This window comes from Rhyacophila brunnea, unplaced genomic scaffold (assembly GCF_057557595.1).
Source record: "Rhyacophila brunnea isolate RB1 unplaced genomic scaffold, BYU_Rbru_1.0 scaffold_1, whole genome shotgun sequence".
Taxonomy (NCBI): Eukaryota; Metazoa; Arthropoda; class Insecta; order Trichoptera; family Rhyacophilidae; genus Rhyacophila; species Rhyacophila brunnea.
In genome coordinates this window covers 13,377,972-13,404,017 of record NW_028232751.1, presented here as the reverse complement: position 1 = coordinate 13,404,017, position 26,046 = coordinate 13,377,972, and the positions used below count along the sequence as shown (strand labels likewise).

Here is a 26,046-nt window from a genome sequence, read left to right as displayed (position 1 = left end):
ACCTCAGAACCGAACACCTTTTCGCATTTCAGATTGCTTTGATATTTTGTGATTTTCCGTTGTCTTAATTTATTTTCCCCAAAGTGATTTTATACAATATATAACAGCCTCAATTTTAATAATACTCGTAGATGCTTGGTTAATATTGTATTGATTACCTACATGTAGTAAATAACAAGGTCTACACTTACCTCAATCTGATCAAAAATATAAATTTTAATGTGAACATTGTCGTCAAACTGAATCCAGTTGATTATACAATTGAATTAAGATAATTATTATAGTACGTAGGTGGTACCATGTAGTACGTGTACTTAATTAAGAGAAATATTAATTTCCGTCATGATTATATTGTGGTTTACACACACGGAATATTGATTGGCTTAACAGCTTTTGTGGAACGTATTGTAAACTATCTTAATATTTAGCGCGCGACAGCACCCTTAAATTAGAGCTTAATTGAAGCCTTATTAGTAGTAAGTTTAAGCCTACGTTAATTCCGGCAATTATTGAACTATTATTGGGTGCCATTACTTTACATACCTAGTATATTAATTATTTTTAAAGCCACACTTTATACCTACTTTAAGGTAAAATAAAAGCACAATTTAAATCATATATAATAATATATATATATAATAATTATGTATACGAGCCAACGGTACGAGAAGTACCGGGTTTATTTGGAGGTGAGTTATCGTTTTCAATATTAATTGACAGCCAAACTTTTGTTTTGTTTGTGTTATTTATTTTAAGATATAGTATATCTTGAGATATCAAATAATTCTCAATTATCTCTAAAAGTATATCGACGACAACCACATTTTTTTTTTAAATTTAATTTCTATTTGAAAATCATCTAAGTACCGTGATTGATGAAAATATTAAAGAATTTTATTATAAGATTGATAACAGAAGATTATCGTTAGGTTCAGAAGTTAGTTAAGAATCATGACTTTAAAAATCATTAATGAAGGTAAATTTTAGTACATGTACTAGCAGTGGAGTAATAGACAGAATACTTCATTTAATTCTTTGAAAATATTAATGTGGTTTAGCCGTTAGGTTAATAATAATGATTAAACATGTACACATAAATTTTACTAACAGAGTGTTTAAAAATCCGGCATATCATTCAAATACAATGATTACCCATTTCATAAATCGACCACATTTTGAGGTTAATAGCTACTAAGTGCAAAATGCAGATACATTTCGGTTTCTGTAGATACGCTTTAGTTTGGTTCAATATTTTATTTTGTGCAAATTTGTGCAAAAACTTCTATATGCATGTTGTAAAAAGTTCTTGAACAGTAAATACGAGTTAACTTTTTTACTAATTATTTAGGGTTTTTAAAAACAATTAAAATATCTGTCGTAACCAATTTGTAATTTATGCTCATTTAAAAACTCATATGAAAGATCGCTGCTCAGGTCAGTTTTAGGTAGACAAAGTCGAATCTAGCAAACGTTTAGCAAATTGACATCCATCTACATTATTAAAACAATAGTCATAATGCGTTATTATACGGAAGAATATGATAAGTATTAATAGCATGAGCAAACCTATGTCACATTTTTAAAGGTTGTGATGAGATTTTTATATTGATTTTTACCGCTAAACAGTTAAATATTATAGCGCATGCAATCTACCAATCCGAGAGCTAATATGTCATCGAATTTTAGTGCACGTAGTGCAGTCGTACGGAAAGTAGTTTATGACTTAAAACTATGTTTTTTTTTTTTTTTTTTTTAAATGTTCTTGAAATTTCGATAATTATTTTCAAGCTATTGGTAATTTAACTATAAACCGAGGTCGTCATACAGAATTGAGAATTGCAATGGTAGTACTAGTTATTGATTATCTTAAGATGTGATGCGGTAACCTGTTAGAAAGTTCCGTTGCGTTAAAAAAAAAACGCGGCGTCTTATTGGGGACATGAAGATCTCTTGACATAATTATGTCCGTATTGTTGTAGCTTTGTTTTTTGTGCCATATATTTTATTAATTAGAATCTTTTATTTTTGTTAGCTCACCACGCTCCTCTCTCCCACGGGCACCATTAGTAGGTGGCCTCAGTCTTGGATATCTGTTCCTGAGATATTCTTAAAATTAAATATATAGTGACATGATACGCTCAAGACCGAGGGTAGTTCGGGTGGGGTTGGTTCGGGGGGTTAAAGTTAGTGTTGTTGGCAATAAAGATGTTTTATATCATATTACGTTAAAATTTTAATAATTTATATCAATATAGTAGGACAATCATCATTCTTTACAAACAGAATATTGCATTCGAAGTATGGGCAATAGCTACCATTATCATCGATGTTTACAGTTTCGTATCACAACCTGACTAATACAGTGGGCCTTGCTATAAACGTATAAACCCATACGAATGATAATGAGATCGCATAAAAGCAACTTTGTTTCAAAATTATTATAATAAAGCTCTACCGCGTAAACGTCAACTCAATTGATAATGAACAATATTGTATCAGATTTACTCGCCAGCAAGTTATGGATATACTCAACTCGGCAAGTTAATGTCGTTGTACAGTATTCATTTTTGATTTAGTTGGTAGTTAGTTACGGTCGAGTGAGTAGGCAAGTAGTTATTTTCACTTGAGATAACAAATGCTGGTTAAACTCGTTACAGTTGACAGATAATGATTAATGACAATATAAGTAGTCGTTTTGCATTATATCTGGAATCTGTATTTTCTACTACACAATGTTTTTCATATGGAGCAACCAAGGTATTAAAATTCATCTTTACCATTGTTATTATTGCTAAAAAATACACAACTCCTCCTGCTAACCTAAGTAAAATACATACTATTATACGCAATCTTCATAATAATAGTCGCTTATAAAAAAGGATTAAGTATATACAGTAGGTACCATAATAATACAAAAAATATTATAAACTAACATTGATCAGCCCAAGCGGTTGTAGTCATTGTTTTTGCCAGAAAAATAAGAATATAGCGAGAAAAATATGTATCTGGCATAGTATGTTAAATATAAAGCATTTTTTGACAGTGCTTAGAATTTCTCAAAAAATCTAGAATGTTACACAAGAATTACGTATAAATCAACATAACATATTAAAATTTCGTCATTGCATTATTAGTTTCAGTACTTATTTATTCAGAGCGGAATGCAGAAACATTTGTCATAACTAAAATTTCCTTAGCAGAAAACACTATGCAGAAACATTGTCCTTAGTTAAGATCATTTCTATTGAAAATAATACCATATTTAAAAATTCTCTTTCCTATAGTTTAGGTAAATTATTTTATAATTGTTAAACGATGACAAAAATATGACAACTGCATTTTATAAATGCAATAACTATAAATACATATTAATATTTAATTATAATACTCTTATCTTTCCGTTATAAGTCATTATACGTGATTCCACAGGCACCGCAAGATATTTTTTTTAACATGGTAACACTAGCGTCAAGTGCCATTCTATCACCTGGCATCTTGTATTTCTGCGGGCTGGCGTATAAAAGTAAAATAATATTTTGCAAGTACATGCCAAACGAATTAACGCTAACAATATCCATATTGAGATACATTGTTAAATGAATTTGAGTGTATGGACTGTTTTATAGACATGCGAATTTATTTTGACAGCAGCTGTCAGTGGTAAATGGTAATACAGAAGGGGGCGTGTTCATAACAAAAGTAGTCTATGGTTAAGAATTCCTTAACTCTATACTCAGGATTGTCTATAGTTAAGTCATGCTTTTCGGCGACTTATCCTTAGGATCGAAATCTTAAATTGTGCATGCCGGTCTCAATCTTTGGTTTAATAAGTAAATTTCTTTTTAAATTTTGGGGAAATTTAGTATACTCCTGTCAACTAGCTTATTTTGCTGATTAACTGTTGGAAAAACTGGTTAGATGGTGTAATGAAGGATGCGCTAGCAATTGGTATATTAGGACACACACAGACGGCGCTGCAAACTGTCAGAGATCGGTGCCACACAGAGACCACAGTAACCGTGCATTTGCAGCGCCGTAAGTTTTAGGATAGTGGTTAGTGAAACATATTATTTATATTATTATAAGGATGGCGACGGCAACTAGAGAAGGCCATCTACCTCGAACTGTTGCATCACAAATGATAATAATGATGTAAGTAAATACAATATTTAATAAAATAAATAAATCTTGTTATTGGTGTGTGACCTACCTGAAAATTCTGCGATTGTCGCTCGCAATTGTTCAACACGCCAGCGCCACCTTAAGAAAAACAAAACAATTCACTTGAATTAGCCAGCAAACATTTCGCAAATATAAAAAAAATAACATCAACACAAAACTACAACACAAGGTAACTCTATTTCATCTGTATTTTGAGAATATTACTAAATATCCATAATACAACAGCAGATAACTAATGAATAATGACAACTGTTTATATTAAAGTTTTAAAAATAAATAACTTACTTATTTTCAAGATTCAAAATTTTTGTTTGAAAAGTTATAATAACACACGATTTCACAAAAAATAATGTTTTGTTGGTATTTGGCATTGATATACTACTAGATGAGCAGTTCCCATACAAGTGTCATTTTAAAAATGTACCACAAAAGATATTACGAATATCGTCTTATAATATTTCCTTGTAGGTATAATGCGTTAAGACCGTTAACATGGATTCCCGAATTTCACCCGTATTGCCCTGGCTGTAAAACTAAATTTGCGTTCTTGGAATAGTGAACCTAAGGGTGGTTGCAACGCAAAACAGACAGAGCAAGTCGTCATGCGCTGACTATTAGTTAGAGTAAGATGCAAGCTAGATCGGGCTTACTCAGTAAGTTTTAACAAAGGCCGAGTCGCTGAAAATCGGGCGTCATTTTAAAAAGCATATGATTCATCCAGTAGTATATCAATGGTATTTGGATAACATATTAGAGCATAATAGAATAAAGTATCAAAATTGTTTACGGGTGCAATTTAAACTAATAATATATTCTAGATAGGTACGTAGATACTATCTTTCACGGGGGGATAAAACTTTGACGAGTTCATTTATCTACGCAAACATGGTGAATATCTGTGAAAATTATTGTTGGTACAAAATTTAGTGCTCTATAAATTCAAATGCATAATATTATTAATCACTGTGTTAAATTAATAATTCAAATTCTCAAAATTTTCAGAAACGAAGTTGTGGCATTGCATTGACGACATGAAAATAGAAAATAATATAAATGACATAATTGTTGCAAGGCAAGATATTATCGGCAAGCAAAACTATAACGAAAATCAAATTTCAAGACTTTTTCTGTTAATTGGTAAAAGATAACTTTTGCTGACTGGTCGATGACATATTGTAGCAGGTATATTATTTTAGGTAGGGTAATAATTTTATAAATTACTGCAACTAATTTTAAAATAAAAATGTTTTAAATCTAAAATCAGACAGTAAGTAAGTAGACCTACAAAAAATTAAATCGGTGAAAAATTAAGAAATTATAACATTTAAAAAAAAATCCTTTACAGAGGGCAATAAACTCATACCTAAGTATGATTGAGTCGGCTAGTTTCCGCTTCTTTATTTGGAAACAAAAAGGGGGTCTTTTAAAATAATACAGATTTATTTCAAAGGTAAACTTCCTCACGAGGTATTCTTACATTCATCATTCATTTCTTTCATCAAATAAATTATACAAAAGACTAGACCGTAATTTTTCTTGCTCATTTTATAATCACTAAAGAGAAAAAAACACAATAATAATTGAATTTCATAAGAAAAGATTCCTCTAGTAAATGACCAACCTGCTCGACACCCCCTTAATTTAAAAGCCATCACCGAATTAATATGATTTATAGCTTTTTTGACTTGAGACCGATGGTAAAAATGAATAAATGGCGCTGCCCAAAATAATGTCACTTTAATAGTATTTAATTCTTTGTCATTTGGAGAAATAAAATTTACATAAACTGTATTATTTTTTATGCCTAAAAAATTATCATAATTTTGTATACATAGGTAGTTTCAGGTGATACGCATATTTTTTAATGTGAACTACCAAAAATACCCGAGAAAATATAAATCTTGAAATTTGAGAAAGTTTATTGATAATTTTATATTTTTAATTCTTATAATAATTATTCAATACGTAGGTATCTAAAAATATTAAATAGAAAATATTTTTTGTAAAAACGAAAGATAAACATATAATTTAAAAAAAAGTTTCGAAATGTGAATTCTTTTGTTGAATATGTTTATCATTAAAATTTTGTTTATTAAATTTCCTCTTCCGAAATAAAAAAAATGTGTATGGCGTGATTATATTGATAAGTCTGAAAACATCAACTCACATGGTAGCTATTTGTTCAATGTTTTTGTGGTAAATCAAATAACACGCCTACATGTTTTTGGATGTTTTTAAAATTTAGTAAAATGTATATAAATTTTCAACAAACTAAAATTTGAAAACATTCCTGATTTACCACAGAAAACCAACCTTACAAATGGCTGCCCTGAGAATTGATATTTTTAGACTTTATATATTATACTACATACTATATTATATACGGATTTTTTTTTTAATTTTTGTGTATTTTATATTTATTTTATGACATTAATTTCTCCAAAAATTCTTTTTATTGATATCGAATCTAATTTCAGTATAATTACACTGTTGAGGTTAGATTTGATATAAATTAAAAAGATTTCAAGTTAATAACTTATTAAAATATATAATTATTTATAATATATACCTACCTACACTTTACTATTTTTTAATAATAAATTTTAAATCTAATACAATTAATAGTATAGACTATTTTACGAACGTCACTATTCGATAAATCTGCATAATAATACAACATTGTTCGAACCCCATTATTTTCGATGATAATTCTCACGCGAACAATAACTTGGAGTGCAGGTCTTTACGCGTCTTTGAATTTTATTCCGCTCCCCCTACCCTACCTTATCAGAAGAGACGGAGAAATACACCAGGAGAGGAGGAGACGAAGAAGAAGAACAAGTGGAGAAATCGCACCATTAGCCAGGGCGCGAGAAAATGTAATCATTTCAGTGGGGGCAGAGTTGAAATCCTGGCCAGGGCGCGATCGATGATTTGGTGTGGGCATTCACGCGGAAACGAATGCGAGTAGGCTTTTAACGGGCCAGAAACCCCTGAAATCAGCTGTTGGCAACCCTGACAAATGTTCGTTTGGATGAAATTAATGTCGTGTGATTGTTTCACACTATCCTTTGTCGTTAGGTGACATTTTACAAACCCAAACCGCTTCACATATAGGTACAATCTAAACACAACCATTAATTTATGCTTGTATCAGAACAAACTGTGTACTTAGATTTATTTAAGTACAAGCTTGTTGAAAAAAAATATTTAAAATTAGTAGTTGACAGATAATAGCAACATGTTTAATTATATTAAATTATAATTATTGATTTAAGTTTTATACTTTTATATTTTAATCGTTTTTATGAAACCTGGGTTTAGCTTTTTGACATATTCAGGCACTATACTATGCACACTCATCAATAACAAACGCAGAACCGATACAGAACATAGCTACGTATTGTTTATCAGTGGCGAAGGGTGCCTGTTGAAGGAATTAGGCTGTAGTAGGTAATTGAAAATAAGTCCTAGGACAGCCATATTTACGGGACTGTATATACTTTTTTATAAAATATATTTCACTAAAAAAGACAGCATGCAATAAAATATATATTTTATAAGAAGTGATTTTGGATTATACAAAGCCTTTGTTTGCATAAGATTAGAATCTATTAGAGCTTAGAATATTGTAATATTAATACTATGGACCGAAGGTACTTGGTGGAATTACAATTTAGAATATTGTTTTTAAATATGAAAAAATATAAAAAAAATGTTAAATATAGGTACTTAAATAGTATTCTGTATCACTTGATAGTGCGGTATAAGTATTATGTACATAATATTATGTTTTATTTTAATTACTACCATGTTACTTCACCAAGAATTAACTATTAACACCGTTCAAGTGTTTATGTTGTTATTTTTTTTGGCTAATAGAATAGCTCTTACTATTTTAATAATTCTAAGGTGCTATCAAATGGTTATCGATAACTCTCTCGGCTTAGAGTGGCCGCTTTACAAATTCGATGTTCCATATCTAAGCTAAGAAAATATCTCCAATTCGTCGGTCTAAGTAAATTTATATTATGCAAATTGTTTCCCATTAAAACCGTAAATATTTGAACTTCAAATAGCAAGATGGACTTTCTTCGAAAACTTTACATAGAAAAACATAAGAGAGAGAAATAATTCAATAGCCCAGTATTCTTTGATAAAACAAATAAAAAGTTTTCGACCGTTTTTATGCATTAGTGTTTATTTGGGGTCTGATTAAATTGAAACAGTTAACAGAATGAATACTATCCACTTAGATTATTTAATATAATTTGAATTAAAATGATAACTGATTTTTATTTGTACTATGACATATGAATCGTTTTTAATGACTCGGGTTTCGGCACTCAGCATCTTCTGACACTATGCACATTCATCAAAACTGATTATTACCCAGTAATAAAGACTCACTAAACGATTATTTAGAGCCAAACATATATTTAACACTACGATCAGTGAAATACTAATGGATACATAATACATAGGTAACCTAAGTAAATAATATAATTAAATAGTAGTCATACTATATATAATATGATGTGACATTTACTGGAAAATTATAGAGGGAGATCGACAAACTGTACTAGAATAATTGAAGACTTTTCAATAGAAACGTTAAAGTGAAAAAATATTTATTTTATTGTGTTTACTGTCAATATTATTCATGCTGGACATGGATTGTATTATTAGTTTAAATAAATCGCAAATTTTCAATTTCCCTCTGAGGCGGACAAAATCGGCCCAGTTATATTTAATAAAAATGGATCAGTACAACAAAAATTGCTTTTTATTTATTTAATAAAAAAATATTTAATATACTGTCAACTTCCAAAAGTCACCCTTCGTCACTGATAACATCACCGATTTTCGCGTTTGATCTCCTGGCTAGGAAAACTGCATGTTGCTTTGTCAATATATATTTGATCATATTATGACAGGAGCCAATATGTCTGGGGATAGCTAATAACTATTTCTTGTAAAAAGTCTATTAATATAACATCTACGTTCTAGGAGAGAAAGCGAAGACACCACTTTTTATGGGATTTAAATAATATATTTCAATTTCATAATAATTAGTAAATTATAAGATGTTTCAGATTTTAAATACATAATGAATTTTATCAATGAAATAAATTGGTAAGTGTTTGATTTAAGTAACATATTTTATTTAATATTTCGTATAGGTAAGTTTAATTTTAATTAGAGAAAGTTATAAAATTTATTAAGCATATTAAGTACTTATTATAATGATAGAGTTTTAATATTGTTTGATAAAAATGTTACAAGCTAGTTAGTTAGTAAAGTTGGACTCTGTCTAGAAACTATTTAAAACTGGGTGTCTCAAAACTGTCTGTGTGATCGTACTTTCAATACAACCATTTTCCAAAATCACTGAACCAAACTAGATGTGTTCGCAGTGGAACCTTTACATTGTGAATTGCGGTGAAGAGGTGAGACGGCCCAACTACTCGCTCCAACTTTATCAAAGCCTACAATTTCACGTTGTAGAACTCAATGGTACATTGCTACATTGTAGAGCTCCGACTATGAAAGGGACGGGCGGGTAGTTTCGCGCATGGAAATTAATATCTCAAACGGAACGCTGTTGTTATGAAGAACAAAACATTATTTAATTGTATAATAATTTAATAAAGTTAAAAATAAACTTTAAAAAGTACACCCGATCCTCTTTTTGCACTGTTTCGAAATAACATGGTTTAAAAAAAGTACCGATTGTTTTTTATGTGCACTGATTTTTTTTTGCTTTAACGGCCCACATGCTCGTCGTAGGTCAAAATTGAGTTTTTATTGTATTTTCAAACCATGATCCTGGAAACTCCTTAAACGTTGTAGATAATCTTTTTATATAATTTTGAAGCCTTATTATCCTTTATAGTTATTTTAAACATTTGATGACTGCATAAAGTATTTTTGTTACATAAAATAGTATTCTTTTAAACCTCTCGCTCTAATGTTTTAGAATATAGTCATATTTCGGTACATAACTAGTGGTGTTAAGATTTTTTACATTTATTAATTTTGAAACGCATTTATAAAACCATTAGTATAAATTATTACGAGATAATTTTTGTAAAATATTCACGATAAAAAATTATATTGATAATCTCTGTGATCCCAAATTTGACAAGAATTAGGCATTTTATTATTCAAAAAATCGGCAAGATTAACACATTTTAAGATGATTCTAAAGATACTTATTTTAAGCTATGTCTTTGACCATTCAAGTGTGATAGACATCTTATGAATAATGATTGCTTTATAATAATTATTGAGCTAACAATAAGGTAGTGTTTTTTTGAAATACGCCATTTCTTTTGTCATTCCCCAGTGGTTAAGCTACAACATACGGCCGTAGCCATAAATTGACAAACTATAATTGAAGTAGGGAGTAAAATGATATTGACGCGCGTGTTTGAACATGTACCTAACCGATTTTTTTTTTTTTTAAACGGTACATGTTCAAACACGCGCGTTAATATCATTTTACTCCCTACTTTAATTATAGTTTGTCAATTTATGGCTAAGGCCGTATATTGTAGCTTAACCACTCGGGAATGCCAAAAGAAATGGCGTATTTCAAAAAAAACACTACCATATTCTTAGGTCAATAATTATTATAAAGCAATCATTATTCGTAGGATGTTTATCACACTTGAATGGTCAAAGACATAGCTTATAATGAGTATCTTTAGAATTATCTTCAAATGTGTTAATCTTGCCCATTTTTTGAATAATAATATGCCTAATTCTTGTCAAATTTGGGATCACAGAGATTTTCAATATATTTTTTTATCGTGAATATTTTACAAAAAATATCTTATCATAAATTATACTAATGGTTTTATAAATGCGTTTCGAAAATAATAAATGTAAAAAATCTTAACACCACTACACAGTTATGTACCGAAATATGACTATATTCTAAAACATTAGATCGAGAGGTTTAAAAGAATACTATTTTATGTAACAAAAATAATTTATGCAGTCATCAAATGTTTAAAATAAATATGAGGGATAATAAGGCTTCAAAATTATATAAATAGATTATCTACAACGTTTAAGGAGTGTCCAGGATCATGGTTTGAAAATACAATAAAAACTCAATTTTGACCTACGACGAGCATGTCCCCCCTTAATACGGTTTAAAAAAACCTAAAAGAATAAAAATACGTGTGTATGTATATATTTATCAAAAAATTGCGTTGCAATGGCCGCGCAGGCATACATACGTACATACATGGTGCCACCAGTAAGTCACTTCGGGTTCGATACGAGAGACGCGCCGCGTGCTTTGGCGTCAGTGTCATTAATTTTCGCCACCAAAAAACAGCAGTAAACGGGCACGTTTATTGTCAAGTAGCGACACTGTATGAATATATTTCTCTTGCTTAATTTAATTTAAATCAACAACTAAGTAGGTATTTTTATGTATAAATAATAAATAAATTCAATTTATTTTTGAGTTCAAGAATTTAGTATTTTGAGTTGATTTTGTAATGGAACCTATCTACCATTTTTGTATGGGCACCTTATCTTTTTTACACGGTTTTGTTTTGCACGGTAGTCTTTGGTACGCAATGACGTCATTGACATCAATGACGAAATACGTCATTGTTGGTACGTATCCCTTTTGCAAAAAGAGGATTGAGTGTACCAACATTGAAGTACAAGCAGAACCAACGCTTTAATGACATTCAATAGGTTGAACGAATGGCTCAAGATATGTTAACATAACCCATACCCTGTAAAAGCTCATATTCTACTCGGTTTTAGACTAGTCGCACATATAAAATCATATCGACTGGGACACGGTCATACATCGAAACCGCCGGCAGTATTGCAACTGTCGAGTAAACGAAGGTTGAGACTATGCTCTGTTAGTGACGTCACGCGGTTAGCCGAAAGGAATGAAATTGCTCATGTCAATTGAAATTTATAACATGCGATACTTAAGCAATTGTTTTTCCATTAAAAATTTCGTACCGATGATAATATATGCAGCAGTACATTAAGAAACATGTATTTTGTGTATAACAACAAAATCACGTGGAAAAATTTGACGTGTTGCAGTCGAGATGGGTTTGTATGTGCGACCGAGCTAAGAAAAAGTAGTAAATTATGTACGTTACAACATTACATATCACAAGTTCAAGACCTTGCCAAAATGATTATGAATAATATAAAGAATAAATAGATAAAAAATAGTGAGTTTCGTTCTTTACAGCCAGCAGCAAATAGCCATTTATTACCAGATATGCGTTTCGTTTTCTTTGTAAACATTATTGAGAGTAATGAAAAAAATTTAATGAGAACAATTTAAATTATTTATAAACGTACCATATTGAATATAAAATCCCTAAATAGAAAAGGAGGAGTCACATGTCCAGGGCTTTGGTAGGTTATGGGTGATGCACGGTAGCTGAAGACCGTCTAGCATTAGTTTGCTGCTTGAGAAAGATAAGACCCACCCTGGGTTGCGGCGCCAAGGAAGATAATGGATGAGTATTAACTTGAAGTTATGTTTATGGTACATACCATACTCGAAAATGTTTACATATACTACGAAACGGGTGAGTGTAATTAAACATTTAACTTTTTAAATTCATTGCTTAGTAATATTTTTTTTATTATTAATAACCATGCCCTTGCTTTTTCATTCAAAGTGGTTGTTGGTAACTTTGAACAAGCAAAAACACACAGGCTATGAGAAAATCACATAAATATATTGTATCCTCATCGTAAATCGAACCCAGAGCTCCCGGATGGGAGGCCACCACGAGAGGCGCCTTGCGTAGTAATATTAAAATTTGATGAATAAAAAAATCATGAATATGGTACCATTAATTAAACAAAAAAATCAATTATTAGTTAGGTATGTACTATTTAAATTATCTACTAATTTAATTAGAGTCTTTTTAAAAAGTATATATATTTTAAAATAATAAACCAATCTGTAATTGTATTCTTATGCTATTTATTATGATAATAATAATTAATACAGCCGCTAATGCAAAGTACATTGAAATGTATTTTAAATGATAAATAAATAATATCACAATGTTATGGGTCGCAGGCCAAATGCAGATAAATTTGCAATAATTAAAATTATATTTATTTTTCGCGCAAAAATATTTACAATAGTACCTAATACATACGTACATCGCTGTAAGCGAAAGTTCAATAATCATTCGATAACGAGTTATAAAAACATTAACTAGTTAATTTAAATTAAAAAATAATAAAATAAATCAAATAACTCACCCGACACCAAAGCTGATGATTGGTTTCTGCAGTCTGTAAAAAAGCAAAATGAATATTATTTAATAAAACTTTTATATAACATTATACCTACTGCAATGGTTTATTATACAATAATTACTAGTTATAAAATTTATAATAATCGACAGGTACGTTAATTGCAATCGATGTCGTTAAAATCGTTCGAATACGTACCTACAGTTGCCGTAGTTGAAGTTCAAATACGTTGCAATAATAATATTATAATTGTATACATCAGTGGCGAAGAATCCATACTAGGCGATTATTTAAAGCCTACCTTCTTAAGAAAAATAATTTTTATTTTCATGTTGACGTATTTATATAATCACAAATAATAATATATTCAATATGCCCAAAGACATCTATCGTATAATTGTCATAATTTTAAGATATTTTCCCATATTTCAATAAGCACCATCTATGGCATCTCTCGAAAGTTAAAAAAAAATAGAACACACCCCGTTTCGCTTCACATATTGTATAGGATTATTTTCGCGTGAATCGACGGGTTTTTCAATATGAAGTTTTTTTCTCAATGTTTCAAAATGTCTGGCGTCCCGCATACAAATGTACAAGCTGTTTCGTTAGCGCTTACGTCGCAAGAGCACATTTATTCAAAATAATTAATAAGAAGATAATTTAAAAAATAATTTCTATGGGATTCAATCACATAAATATGTATTGATTGTTGTTAAAAATATAAAATAATTTATCTCGTGATTTTTATTTATTTATAAGTTCACTCATTAGACAATTTAGATATCTGATATTGTACCTACCTAAGTCTGTGTTTTAAATATAGAAGTATTTTAAAATGTCTAGTTTTACTGGTTAAATTATAAATTGTTATGGAACATAATATATATAGAACAGCGGATATTTTCATGATGATAGGTAATATATTTTGAGCGTATGTTACGTTTATAAATTTTTAGGAAAATACATAAGTAATTCAAACTAATTGCTTATTTTTATGAACTAATTATAACACACCAATTAAGCTTTTGAAATTTCTTCGTTTTAGCGTACCTATTCATCAGTAGTAATATTGGATTATCTTCTTATTTCCCACAAATATATCTGACAAGCATGGTTACCCCCACAGCCAACCTCTTTCAAAAAGTCACCCTTCGCCACTGGTATACATACATACATGATACTTATTCAGTTTCGTATGAAAGCGTCAAAGTTAATAATACTGATAAATTTAACCACCCACCACTGTCAAATATTACATATTTTTAATTCAAGTAGGTATAATATTAGGTAATTATTGATACTCTTATTATACCTATTTTAAATGTAGTCAAATTTCCTGATACAAAAGTAGTAATACTTACATTACTTAGTTACATTTGAAATTAAAAAACAGATAACCGTAAAACTTATAACTTCTAATACAGTAACTAAATAACTGCAAAAGTCGTGAACTTGATAATGTAAAAGTGAAGTAACTGAAAGAACATGCAATATAATGTAGATATAAACCAAATATTATGATTTTTTTTTAGAAACTCTATTTCGAATATATAAACGAAGACTTCAAACCCTAATATATCCAAAATATGTCTTTTGCAGATGCCTTGGTACATTCACGGTGCGAAATGTTGAGGATGAAAAAGACCAAATCAATAATCAGAGACATACAAACAAGAAAATTGACATACGCTGGCCACGTCATGTAGCATGTTGAGAGATTTCTGCATCTTATCATTAAAGGGAAGACCTCCTGTTAGCAAGACTATGGTAGAAGAGTAAAGTCCTGGGTCCAGAATTTCAGAGGTTGGCTTAAGCTCAGAAAATTACCGCCGTCGTCCAATAACGGACATGGCACAAAAAGAAAAAGAAGACGTAGAAAACGCAGAAGGACAAAATTATAAAAATACATTTGTAAGGAAAAATTTTGAGCGATTGTTGTAATTCATACGTACAATCATGGACTGTTGTTTGTAGTATTAATTTTCGGCTTATTAATATCCCTCCACTTTGCCCGACACTCGGTCGCTATACATCTTTGTAAATGAGACATCCGATATTCGTACAGGCGACTTGAAATGTCTTAAAATTGTTATTTGTTAAAAGGTGAGTGTCATTTATCACCTTGATGCGAGAGCTAACCACAATCACGTCCGCGGACCCCACCTGAATAGGACTTAATGTACAAAGGTATTTTACAGAGGTTGCTTCAAACTGTGGGGATTACATATTATTTTCATAGACTTATACGTCTTCATAATATAATATTTGATAATAATTTACGGTTGTTTGTTATCGTGATGGATTTTTCGGCTTACAACGCTTGTTCTTCCACCTTCTTGCCTTTTTGTTTCAGACTCTTTACAGAGACTATTCTCAATACCTTACAATACCCTTCATCAACACAGTACCTCTTTAGAACGGTCTCTGCAACGAGCCCGAAACATCGAGGAATAAAGGAGGAAGAACACGTACAGAAACGTAAATAAGAATATGGACATATTACTGTTCATCAGTATAAAGTTAACATACAAAACTCTATATACCGTACATGAAATAAATTAGTAATAAAAATATGAACATATTCATTGAAAAGACCATTCACCAGAAGAGTGATAAAATAAATGTATCTTCGTTTTCCTTGTTCTGTCGTATAATCAAATGTATGTATTTTCTATAAAACTAATACCACATTTTGAATTCTTGTGTAGGTATATTCAGTCAGGAATACAAATAAATTTAATTTAAAATATAGCTTTGGCGAGTGGTGGAGGTAGGCTGGTAAGATTCGATATAAATAGTGCACACTATACTTTTTCAGCCATGCTTATTTGTTTTCGTTGAATTAAGAATACATATTACAGATAGTCTAGGTTAGTTTGTTGAAATTCATTAAGCCCTGCCTAAACCAAACCATAATGGATAAAAAATATTCTTCTGTATGGTATTATGTATGGATTAATGGCTTAGTTTTAGATATTTTATAAGTAAACGAACATTTTTTGACTAAATATCTATTATGGCTTGGATAAGTCAGGGTTTAATTGAATTTTAAAAACTAACGAACGCTATCTACACATTGTAGTTTAAGTTCAATGAAAACAAAATCTTCAGACTGTTAAAGTTTAGTGTGCACTATTTATGTCGGATTTTAACAGCCTACCTCCACCCATCGCCAGTGAAATGTAGTAATGATCATTATACCTTGATCCAATCAATATATTATGTAATGACGAAGTGCAAAGAGGATAGGGGAGCTGGTAGCTTATGGTTGGAGCATTGCTAAGCAAGCGAACATGGTTAGAATCCTGCTCGACTAAATGTTTATTTTTATTTCACAAGTCGCAAGTGTAACAGAGTTTTAAAAAAATGTATGGAAAGATACGATTATTTGAGAACCGCTGTGATTGTGTACAGCAAACGGTATCGTACAAAAGTTTCCTTAATAAAAATATTACCGAAAGTAAAAATGATTAATAACTCAGAAAGAAGGTAAATGGATGGTTAATGATCCACGAGCACGTAATGGCTCCGCGTCAAAATAGCCCGAGGCACGATCTTTCCACTCACTATGTGCCTACTACCATTTAATTTTGTTCTCGCATCAAAAACTTTGTGCCCCCAAATTAACGTGCGTGGCCTTTGTATTGAGAGCTTTTATACCCCAAAAAAATAATACACATTTTTTATCAGCGCTATGTCGAACACATCAACACTGAAGGTGCCAAAAAAACGTTGTATCAAAAAGAAAAACTTCGTCATCAGTAAAACTACAGATTATACTAAAAAAAGTACATTGTAATTTAGAAATTATATATTATATATTACGAGAAATGGCTGTTAGTTATTCAATTAAACCCTTGAAGTTTTGGTCTAGATTAGTGGTGACGAACCCTTTTATGGTTTGGTGCCTAAAACTTAAAAAAAATGTCAAGTTTTAAAATTTGAAAGTGCATTCTTAACTTTGAATAAGATCTACTTTGCGTGTCAGCAGTATTAGGTTCTCCACCGCTGCTCTGGATTATGAGAAACCTTTCGTTTCGCGACGGCTTATTTAAATATAATACATATTTATTTTATAAAAACAAAACCTTATTCATTCGGTGTTATATTATTTAATATTTCGTGTTGCTCAGTGCTAGTCTAAATTAAACAAATAATTACTGCAAAAACTGCATATTTTTTTTCCAAAGACGGAGTCCAACTCACACTACAGCTTCAGAGGGTTCTATACTCACTACATAACTGTAGGGACATAGTTGATTCTATTAAAGGAGCTTAATTAATATCACGACGAAAAACGATGTGGTAATACAAACAGCACATACTTAATTATTAATTTTGAAATCTTACAATCAGCTAGTATTTATCTATACCAGTCTAGATAAATGCATAATAGAGTTGTGTACCTACTACAAATTTAGGTTAATATCGTGGGCTTAATAATTATTGAAGTGATAAATATCTAGATTGGACGATTTTCGTCGGTAGGATATGTGCAGAGAAAGGAGGACTATAGTATATGCAGATGTTTTGTAAAAGCCTTAGAGGCTGATGAGGAGTTGATCATCTGAGATTTCCATAGTTCGAGCAAATACTGTGACGACTATCGAGCTTCAAATCTACTACCTACTTGAAAAGGCGTGGATCTACCTTGGGTTTGGGAGACAAAGGTCTCTCAATGACGATAAACACCATCATTATCTACTTTTCTATAAATTTCTATGTGTATACCTAGATTGTTATAATTTTGTTTTAATATTAAATGTATGATACATTTAGCGTATCTTTACAAAATTTAGTACGTACCTACACCATATTATTATGTTATTTATAATTCGATTTTTTTTTATTACAGAAGTCTCGATACGTGTAATATTAATATTTGATATAAAAACGGTTATTGTTACTTTATACCAGTGATGCACAAAAAGTGGCCTAAAATAACTATGTACTTCACCACCAAATTTTTCATTGAATACGACAAAATTGTAATCGTGCAAATACGTAATATGTACGTAATACAGCGTGGAAAGTGTTTGGAGTAGTTGAGATGTAACTATAAAATTGAAAATAATTAAATGTATGTCTCATCTAGTTATAATTAATACCTATATCACTATTTTTCAACACTTTTATTTACTGCGGCCCGTGAAAAATTATAAAATTGATAAATTGGTCCTTGTTTCAAATATGCTGTGTACCTACAACTGCTTTATACAATAAAATAAATGATTTAACCGACATAAACTGATTATATAAGTGTATTATCATTTTTACATTGAGTTTGCCTTAAAATATATTATAAACAAAATGAAACATACATTAAAAAAACACCATCTATTTTTGTATAAACCAATTAATACAAGTTGGTTTTTGTAAATCGATAATACCATTCAATTAAATCATAATACTAGTACTTACTTGAGGCACTAATACGCTTATAATATTGTTGATTTAGATTTAGATTCAGACTAACGATATAAATAACTAAGCTAAATATACTTAGCCAATTTTAAGTACTTAAGTAGGTACCTAGTTTTATGCGTAAATGTAGCACAAAACAGAGTGTTGTTAACTATAGTTATATGTTTATTATATTACCTATATAGTTTTTAGTAAGTATACCGTGCCGTCAAAGGCATACAATTTTCGTGAAAGTTTTGTGATTCGTCATTTATAATTGGCTCTGTATGCGAGGAAAACAGTTCGTATATAAAAGCTGTAGATCATATCTGGCAAAACATTGACATATTGTTATTATTGTGTGTAGAAAAAAAAGCATTAGGCGAAGTAGATTCGAATCTCTCTCCCTCTCTCTCTGGTATAAAGAGTAATACAGTTGAACACTTTTCCACTGTCATTAGTCACGAGTTATGTATGTATTTTGGCCGAAAACCCCCATTAAAATTTAAAAAAAAATACACAATTGTCGAATGTTCATTTTCTTTTGTGCTTTAATTGCGTATTTACACATCGCAGCGCGCTGAATTTTTTTCGTCTGATTATATAGTCATTATGACACTTCTATGATCTAATAATATGGTAAATTCAGAGCAGGGTAACTTCCAAAGAGATAACATATAAATCTATATAAAATATATAAAAGATAAAATAAGATTTAAAATCATATATTATCGAGGTGCTAGCTATAATTAGGCATACATAATTTGAAAACCTACCCTCCTATCTTCTACAGTTATACATTAGAAAAAATCTTGATATTACCAGATAGGACTCGAACTTGGAGCCGATTTTGGTAAATTTGTTTTACCATTTTATTTTTTTTAATAATTTGGAGACATCCTGACGCTGACTAGGAATCGATGAAAGCCCTTATTATTTATTGGTCTTACCTTAATACTTTGGACGCTGAAGACGCACATGCGCGTAATGAACAGGCGGCCGATCGATGTAATTAACGTGCATTTTAAAGGTTCTAATTAAAATCTCATTATATAGTCAGCAGCGAATGAGTTAATTGAAACCACAAAAGCTAGTCACCAATATTTACGAAATTTGAGAAACACTTAAATTGCATGCCTATCGTCAGTAGGTAGGGTGCAGGCGATTAAAACAGTAAAGTATATTGGCCGGAATCCAATTGACGTAGGCTCGAGTCCTGTCTGACACTATATATTTTTTCTAGAAGGTAGGGTTCAGAGGCGTTTCCTAATTATTTATGTTCAACAAGTATTCGTTGAAAATAAAAAGATACGGTTTATTTATAATGAGGCTTTTTTGATAAAACATATTTGTGTATGATCAAGAATCAAAAATGCAAAAACAGGATCTTCATTGGTGCTGGAAATCCACTCATACAAGTCCATAAACAACAGAGGAAGAATCCAGGGTAGAGAAGAAACTGCCCATAAAGGCCAAGATCTTCAAATGAAATTAATTAATTAATGAAGAATCAAACAAGCGACAGAATCTTCATTGGAGCTGAAAATCTATTCATAAAAGTTCATACACAACAGGGGAAGAATCCTTGGTAGAGAAGAAACTGCCCATAAAGGTCAAGATCTTCAAATGAAATTAATTAATTAATGAAGAATCAAAAATGCAACAGGATCTTCATTGGTGCTAGAAATCTACTCACACAAGCCTATACACAACAGGGGAAGAATCCTGGGCAGAGAAGAAACTGCCCATAAAGGCCAAGATCTTCAAATGAAAATAATTAATATTTATTTGTTTTTGAAGTGTAACTAGGCAACCCCTCCAGGGAAGGCAAAGCAGAGGAAGAGCATCTGCGCGCTGGAGCGACCAAGTGAAAGACTGAGCGACCAAGTGAGTGACTGGGGGGCACCATTCATTCTGTCCTGCGAGAAGCGGACGATCGAGAAGGATGAAACGTCTTGGTCGCTCAAAGGATAACAAAATTTAAAAGTGGTTACGATCCTCACCAATGATTGTAGGACCAAGAAGAGAGTGTCATGCAAAAAGCGTTACGGGAAGCAAAAGACTATCGAAGTCCTGACAATGCAAAAATCCTGAATACAGACGGAAATTCAGAAGTATAACTACATTAAAATACCTACTTAATGGTTTGTGTTGAGGATTGAGTTTTTTCAATTGAATTATGGTGATCAGCAAGAGTATCGCGAAAAATCACTTTTTATTCATTTTATTAATTTGAAATATTATGTCAGATAGATAGTGTGTTAAGTATGATAATATCAAATTAGGCATTGATTTTTTTAAAATATAAAATAGTATTGTATTGCTATACACGACTATAATTAATATCTAAATATTCTTTTGGTATTTTTAATTTAAAAAGCTCGCGGCCTATCTGATTAAATAACGTTGCGAGTAAATTCAAAGCTTTACAAAGGTAAAATAATAATACAAATGCGTATTTCAAATCGTCAGCATTCGCCGCAGGAGTAGAGAAGCAATACACAATAATTCAATTTAATAGCTGCATTATGCAAAGTAGCCGCTACAAAAGAGGATTGTGAAATACAAAAACCATCAGTCAAAATTGAAAGGTAAGATTCTGCATGCAATTATAGCGCACCGCAGAGGTAGACCAAAGGTTATATTCACTGTGGATTCGAACTAGCCTGTATTAGTGTATTATACCAAAAATTGATAAAAACAGACACAATCTTAGAGTTATGTAACTTTTTTAATTGAGTCTGCATGACGTTATGAGTTTCGTGTCTGAACCAGTACTATAAATAAAATCGGAACGCTAAGGACACTATAATTACCTATTTTGGAACGGAACAGCTTAATTTTTCGCCATCAAACACTCATGCTAAAGCATAATATACTTATCTTATATTGAATGGCTAAACATTGTGTCCAAATATCCACTCGGTAAATATACATATCTTGATTAAATAATTTAGATACATACATTTTGAGTTTTAAAATTAATTATTATTAATATCATATAACCCGAGATTGAACTTTGAGATTCGATGTCTCCGCCGAATCTAAGGGGTACATTGGTACGACCGCGTTACAAACACTCGAGTTCGTGAGGAGCAGATACAGCAGCCTTTGGTGATTGAGGTATAGGTCGCGCAATGAAAGTTGAGGCGAACACAGAAACGAAAGATTGTGTGTATTGGTGCATTTCAGAGGCAACAGGCATTGCATAACGTACATGTGAATCCGCCGTTTGTCTTTCTTAGCGAAAAGAGGACAACATCCTGTTTGTAAACAATGCGTCTATGTGAGTATTGCTTCGACCCCAACTCTTGTTAACACATCTTTAATCACGAAGAGGCGCTTTACGTTGCTGGGATATGTGTTACGGATGCCGCCAGAGAGTGCGACATTTCGTGCCCTTGTGGCACAGCCTCAAGATTTCGTCGCCATGGCCCTTTCCCTCACCCTGCAGCGATACTACAAAAGCGATATACGCGCTGCAGGTCTGACATGGCGGGAGGTGCGAGAGTTGGTGATGGACCGAGGGAAATAGCACAAGTCGTGACAGGGTGAAAGAAGAAAGAAGAAGAAGAATATAATATAGTCAGGGAACCGGATACAAAACGATTCAATTTTTAATTTGGTGAAATCGAATCCTATTAGATTAATTTCCATCGAATAAAATCAGTTTTAACAGCTCTGTTTTGAATACAATTTACAGTAAAAATTAAAGCTTATATAAATAGCTATTATATAATATAAAGTGATTTTACAAAATGCCAACTCATTGTAAATGATTAAACTTTAGTAGATATACAGTAATTTTCTTCACACGCTTAAGTAACGTTTACATTATAATAACAATCTTATCAACTTACTTTCACTTTACGTAGGTATATTTTTATTTTAATCTTATTGGTAGATACTCGGGTACTTGACAAATATGCTTGCCTCATTTTGTATGCTTAAAAAGTACTCAGCGAAGCCGTAAAACCAATTTCCGTTATAAAATAAGCCTATTAATTCAATAAACCTCTCAGATACGCTGTAAAGGTTATTTAAAAATGCCCCGAAATTTTGAAACACAAAAGATGGCGGTAACCAAATATGTGCATTTAATATTTCAGTCAAGTTAAGCACTTATCTTTTAGCATACAAAATGTATTAGGCACACCTATATGTTATTTAATATTTACATGACATTCCGTTAATTTCTCAAAATAATATATTATGCTATACCTACGTCTAATTATATAATACTTATATACTTTGTCTACTTATATCTAGGAAAACAAGCGTGTATATAATGTATATTTGTTGAAATTGTCCGCAGAGTATTAGTTGGGCTGGGGTGCTTTCGGCCCCGCCTGAATAATGTCTTCAAAAATGTAATCACACTGTGCCTAAAGCGCAAAGTGTTCAACCAGTGCATGCTTCCCGTAATCACGTCATATGCGTGTGAAACATGGACTCTAAGTAAAAGAGAGATCCAGAAACTTAGAGTAGCACAGCTTGGTATGGAGAGGTGCATGCTGGGCATATCGCGAAAGGACAAAAAGCGGAATGAGTGGATAAGGATTTGCGATGTCATAGAGTTCGCTAAAAATATCAAATGGAAATGGGCTGGATACATAGCTCGAAGAAGGGACAATCGCTGGAAAAATCTAGTCATCCAGTAGTACCCGAGAGGAACAAAACGTCCGCAAGGTAGACCTAGAGGTCGTTGAATCGATGAAATGGTTAAATTCTGCAAAAGTACGTGGCAACGCAACTCACAAGACCGAGAGAAGTGGAATAAGCTTAGGGAGACCTTAATCCAGCAGTGAATTGATTTAGACTGATAATGATGATGATATACACTTAGACATAAGAAGTCATATAGTACGTAGGTACAAAGTATGAACCATTGGTGAAAATGAGAGCCAGAAACGTAGAAGAAGTACCACCGTGTGGTATAGACAAATGCATAACGCGAAAGGATAAGGACAAAAGTATTGGGTAAGAAACAAGCAAGGACATAATACGAGTATATTGTACCTACAACATAAATTAGAGATCATTAATATTTTTTATTTATTTTTCGTATTATTTTTGAACTTATGTACTGAAATCGCGCGATAAAGAATTTAAAAAAAATACTTTAAATTATATGATTATTTTCAATTTTTAAAAAATGCTAATTTGTTGATATCAATAAAAATCGTAATATTGAAAGATTGCAAGGTTATTGCCAGATGGTAAGGTGAAAAAATAAACTCGGTAATTTTAAACATAATAAGGTTAAGTAAATTATCTCGAGATAAAAGTCAAGAAGATATTGAATATCGAATAAAGCACACGACGTCACTTTCTGTTATAATGTAACATAACCCCGTAACACAATATAATATAATCGAAAGCTCAATGCCCCAGTCGTGGTATAAAAAAAACAATTTCTAAGCTACCTTCGAAGGGAACACATCATTAATAAACCAGGACATGTCGGATACAAACGCCGAACGGCAGATAAATTGTTTATCGCCGATAAATTTGACATATTGCCTGAGATATAAATCCATCATCCCACCTCTGTACTCCATCGGTCTCTCTTTTTGTGCTGTTCCTTTCTCTTTCTCTCTATATGCTACCGTGCACTGATTCACTAGGTATGATCGCTTTATCATATTCTTATGAAATTATTAAATTTAATAATAATTAATTACACTCATATTATATATTATTAATTATGAAAATCGTATAGATATATTAAAAATATGTTTATATAAACATAATATATAAATACATGTACTCAATAGATACAATATATCTGACATTTTTTATTAACAACAATTTTCTATAGAGGATTTTCAAAACATATTATGAATGTGGCATTTAATTGCCTGTCATTGATTATGTGTGGAAAAGCTAGATTTTACAGCTCGAGATAAGAGTTTTAACGGTTAAATTATACTAAACTAAATTGAGTGCACAATATTATCCATAGCATAAAAAAAATTTTGCAACTTAAATCAAATATAATATGTAAAATAAATAAATAATATAATATAATAAATAAATATGGAATTGAATTCACAGCACCACACCTTCTAAATGAAAAAATAAACCACAGCTATTATTATTGTGGCATCACTGTCATCGTTAATAATATTATTTTTTAGTTAAGGGATATTGTGATTTGTTGTTATTATTTTATATTTTATCGTGGGGGGGCTGAAATCAGTTGGTAAGTCGTGCATCTACGTCCCTAAACCCGCGACAGATTTTAATATAATTTCTGTCGCCACCAGCAACACATCGCTCAAATAAAATTTTACTCATATGAACCAATCAAATCGAAAGTCTACACGTATATCTAGCACGAAATAAAATTAGTTTCTGAATCAATTAAAAAGTCTTTATTCTAGTGTACATTTACAGTGCATGTATAGCCCGCACATTGCCTGCCTCAAACCGGTTTCAAAATGGCCGTTTTTTGTGATGAAAGTGCTGGCGTACGTAGCTTTATCACCTTTTTTCACGTCAGTGTTACCAACTGAATGATTATAATGAAGCCAACAATATTATACTTTTGAAGGATTCAAAACAAAAAATGTCTTGTGGAGGTACTTACCTAATATTTTTTTTTTCAAAATACTATATTTTTTACGTCTTTGTATTAAAATCAGGGTTATAAAAATATAATGACATGACTTCCCGTGAAAAATTAAAACCTATTTCAAGTGTAGACAATTGACGCGGTGCGTAACACGCTTTTAACATAAAACACAGATCGTTGGAGCACAGCTCGGAGCAGGAGCACGGAGTACTCGAGCAATGTGATTTTACCATGAGCACCGAAAATTTGTAATAGGTACTCCACTGCTCCGGACTTTTTTTTTGTTATTAAATTTTCGTCCTAAAATCCAATGAAGATAGTATATTTTGACACTTTGCAACACTGGAATTATTTGAAATATGGCAACACTGCCGAGTGATAAATAACTTCACTTTTTTTACAGAAAAGGCAAATAATGAGAAACGATTTGCTGCCGGAATTTTGTATAATAAAATTAATAATGAAAATGACGATTATTTTAAAACTACCTGTTTTTTAATTTGTATACAATTATACATATACTATTTATTAAAAAAAATTACCCGGAGCGGAGCAGACCCTGGAGCTTGAGTGGAGCAACTCAAAAAAGGTCTGTTCCAACGCTC

At 31.4% G+C, this 26,046-nt stretch overlaps 1 protein-coding gene across 1 annotated transcript in view; it reads right to left on the bottom strand.

The window, feature by feature from the left end:
- LOC147079484 (discoidin domain-containing receptor 2-like) overlaps positions 1–26,046 on the bottom strand; it is a 782,269-nt gene that overhangs the window by 651,687 nt on the left and 104,536 nt on the right. The window contains exons 2-3 of the mRNA XM_085941474.1: positions 13,465–13,497; positions 4,211–4,260 (exon numbers count right to left, since the gene is read on the bottom strand). The gene's annotated coding sequence lies outside the window, so the exon portion shown is untranslated. The remainder of the gene's footprint in view (positions 1–4,210; positions 4,261–13,464; positions 13,498–26,046) is intronic.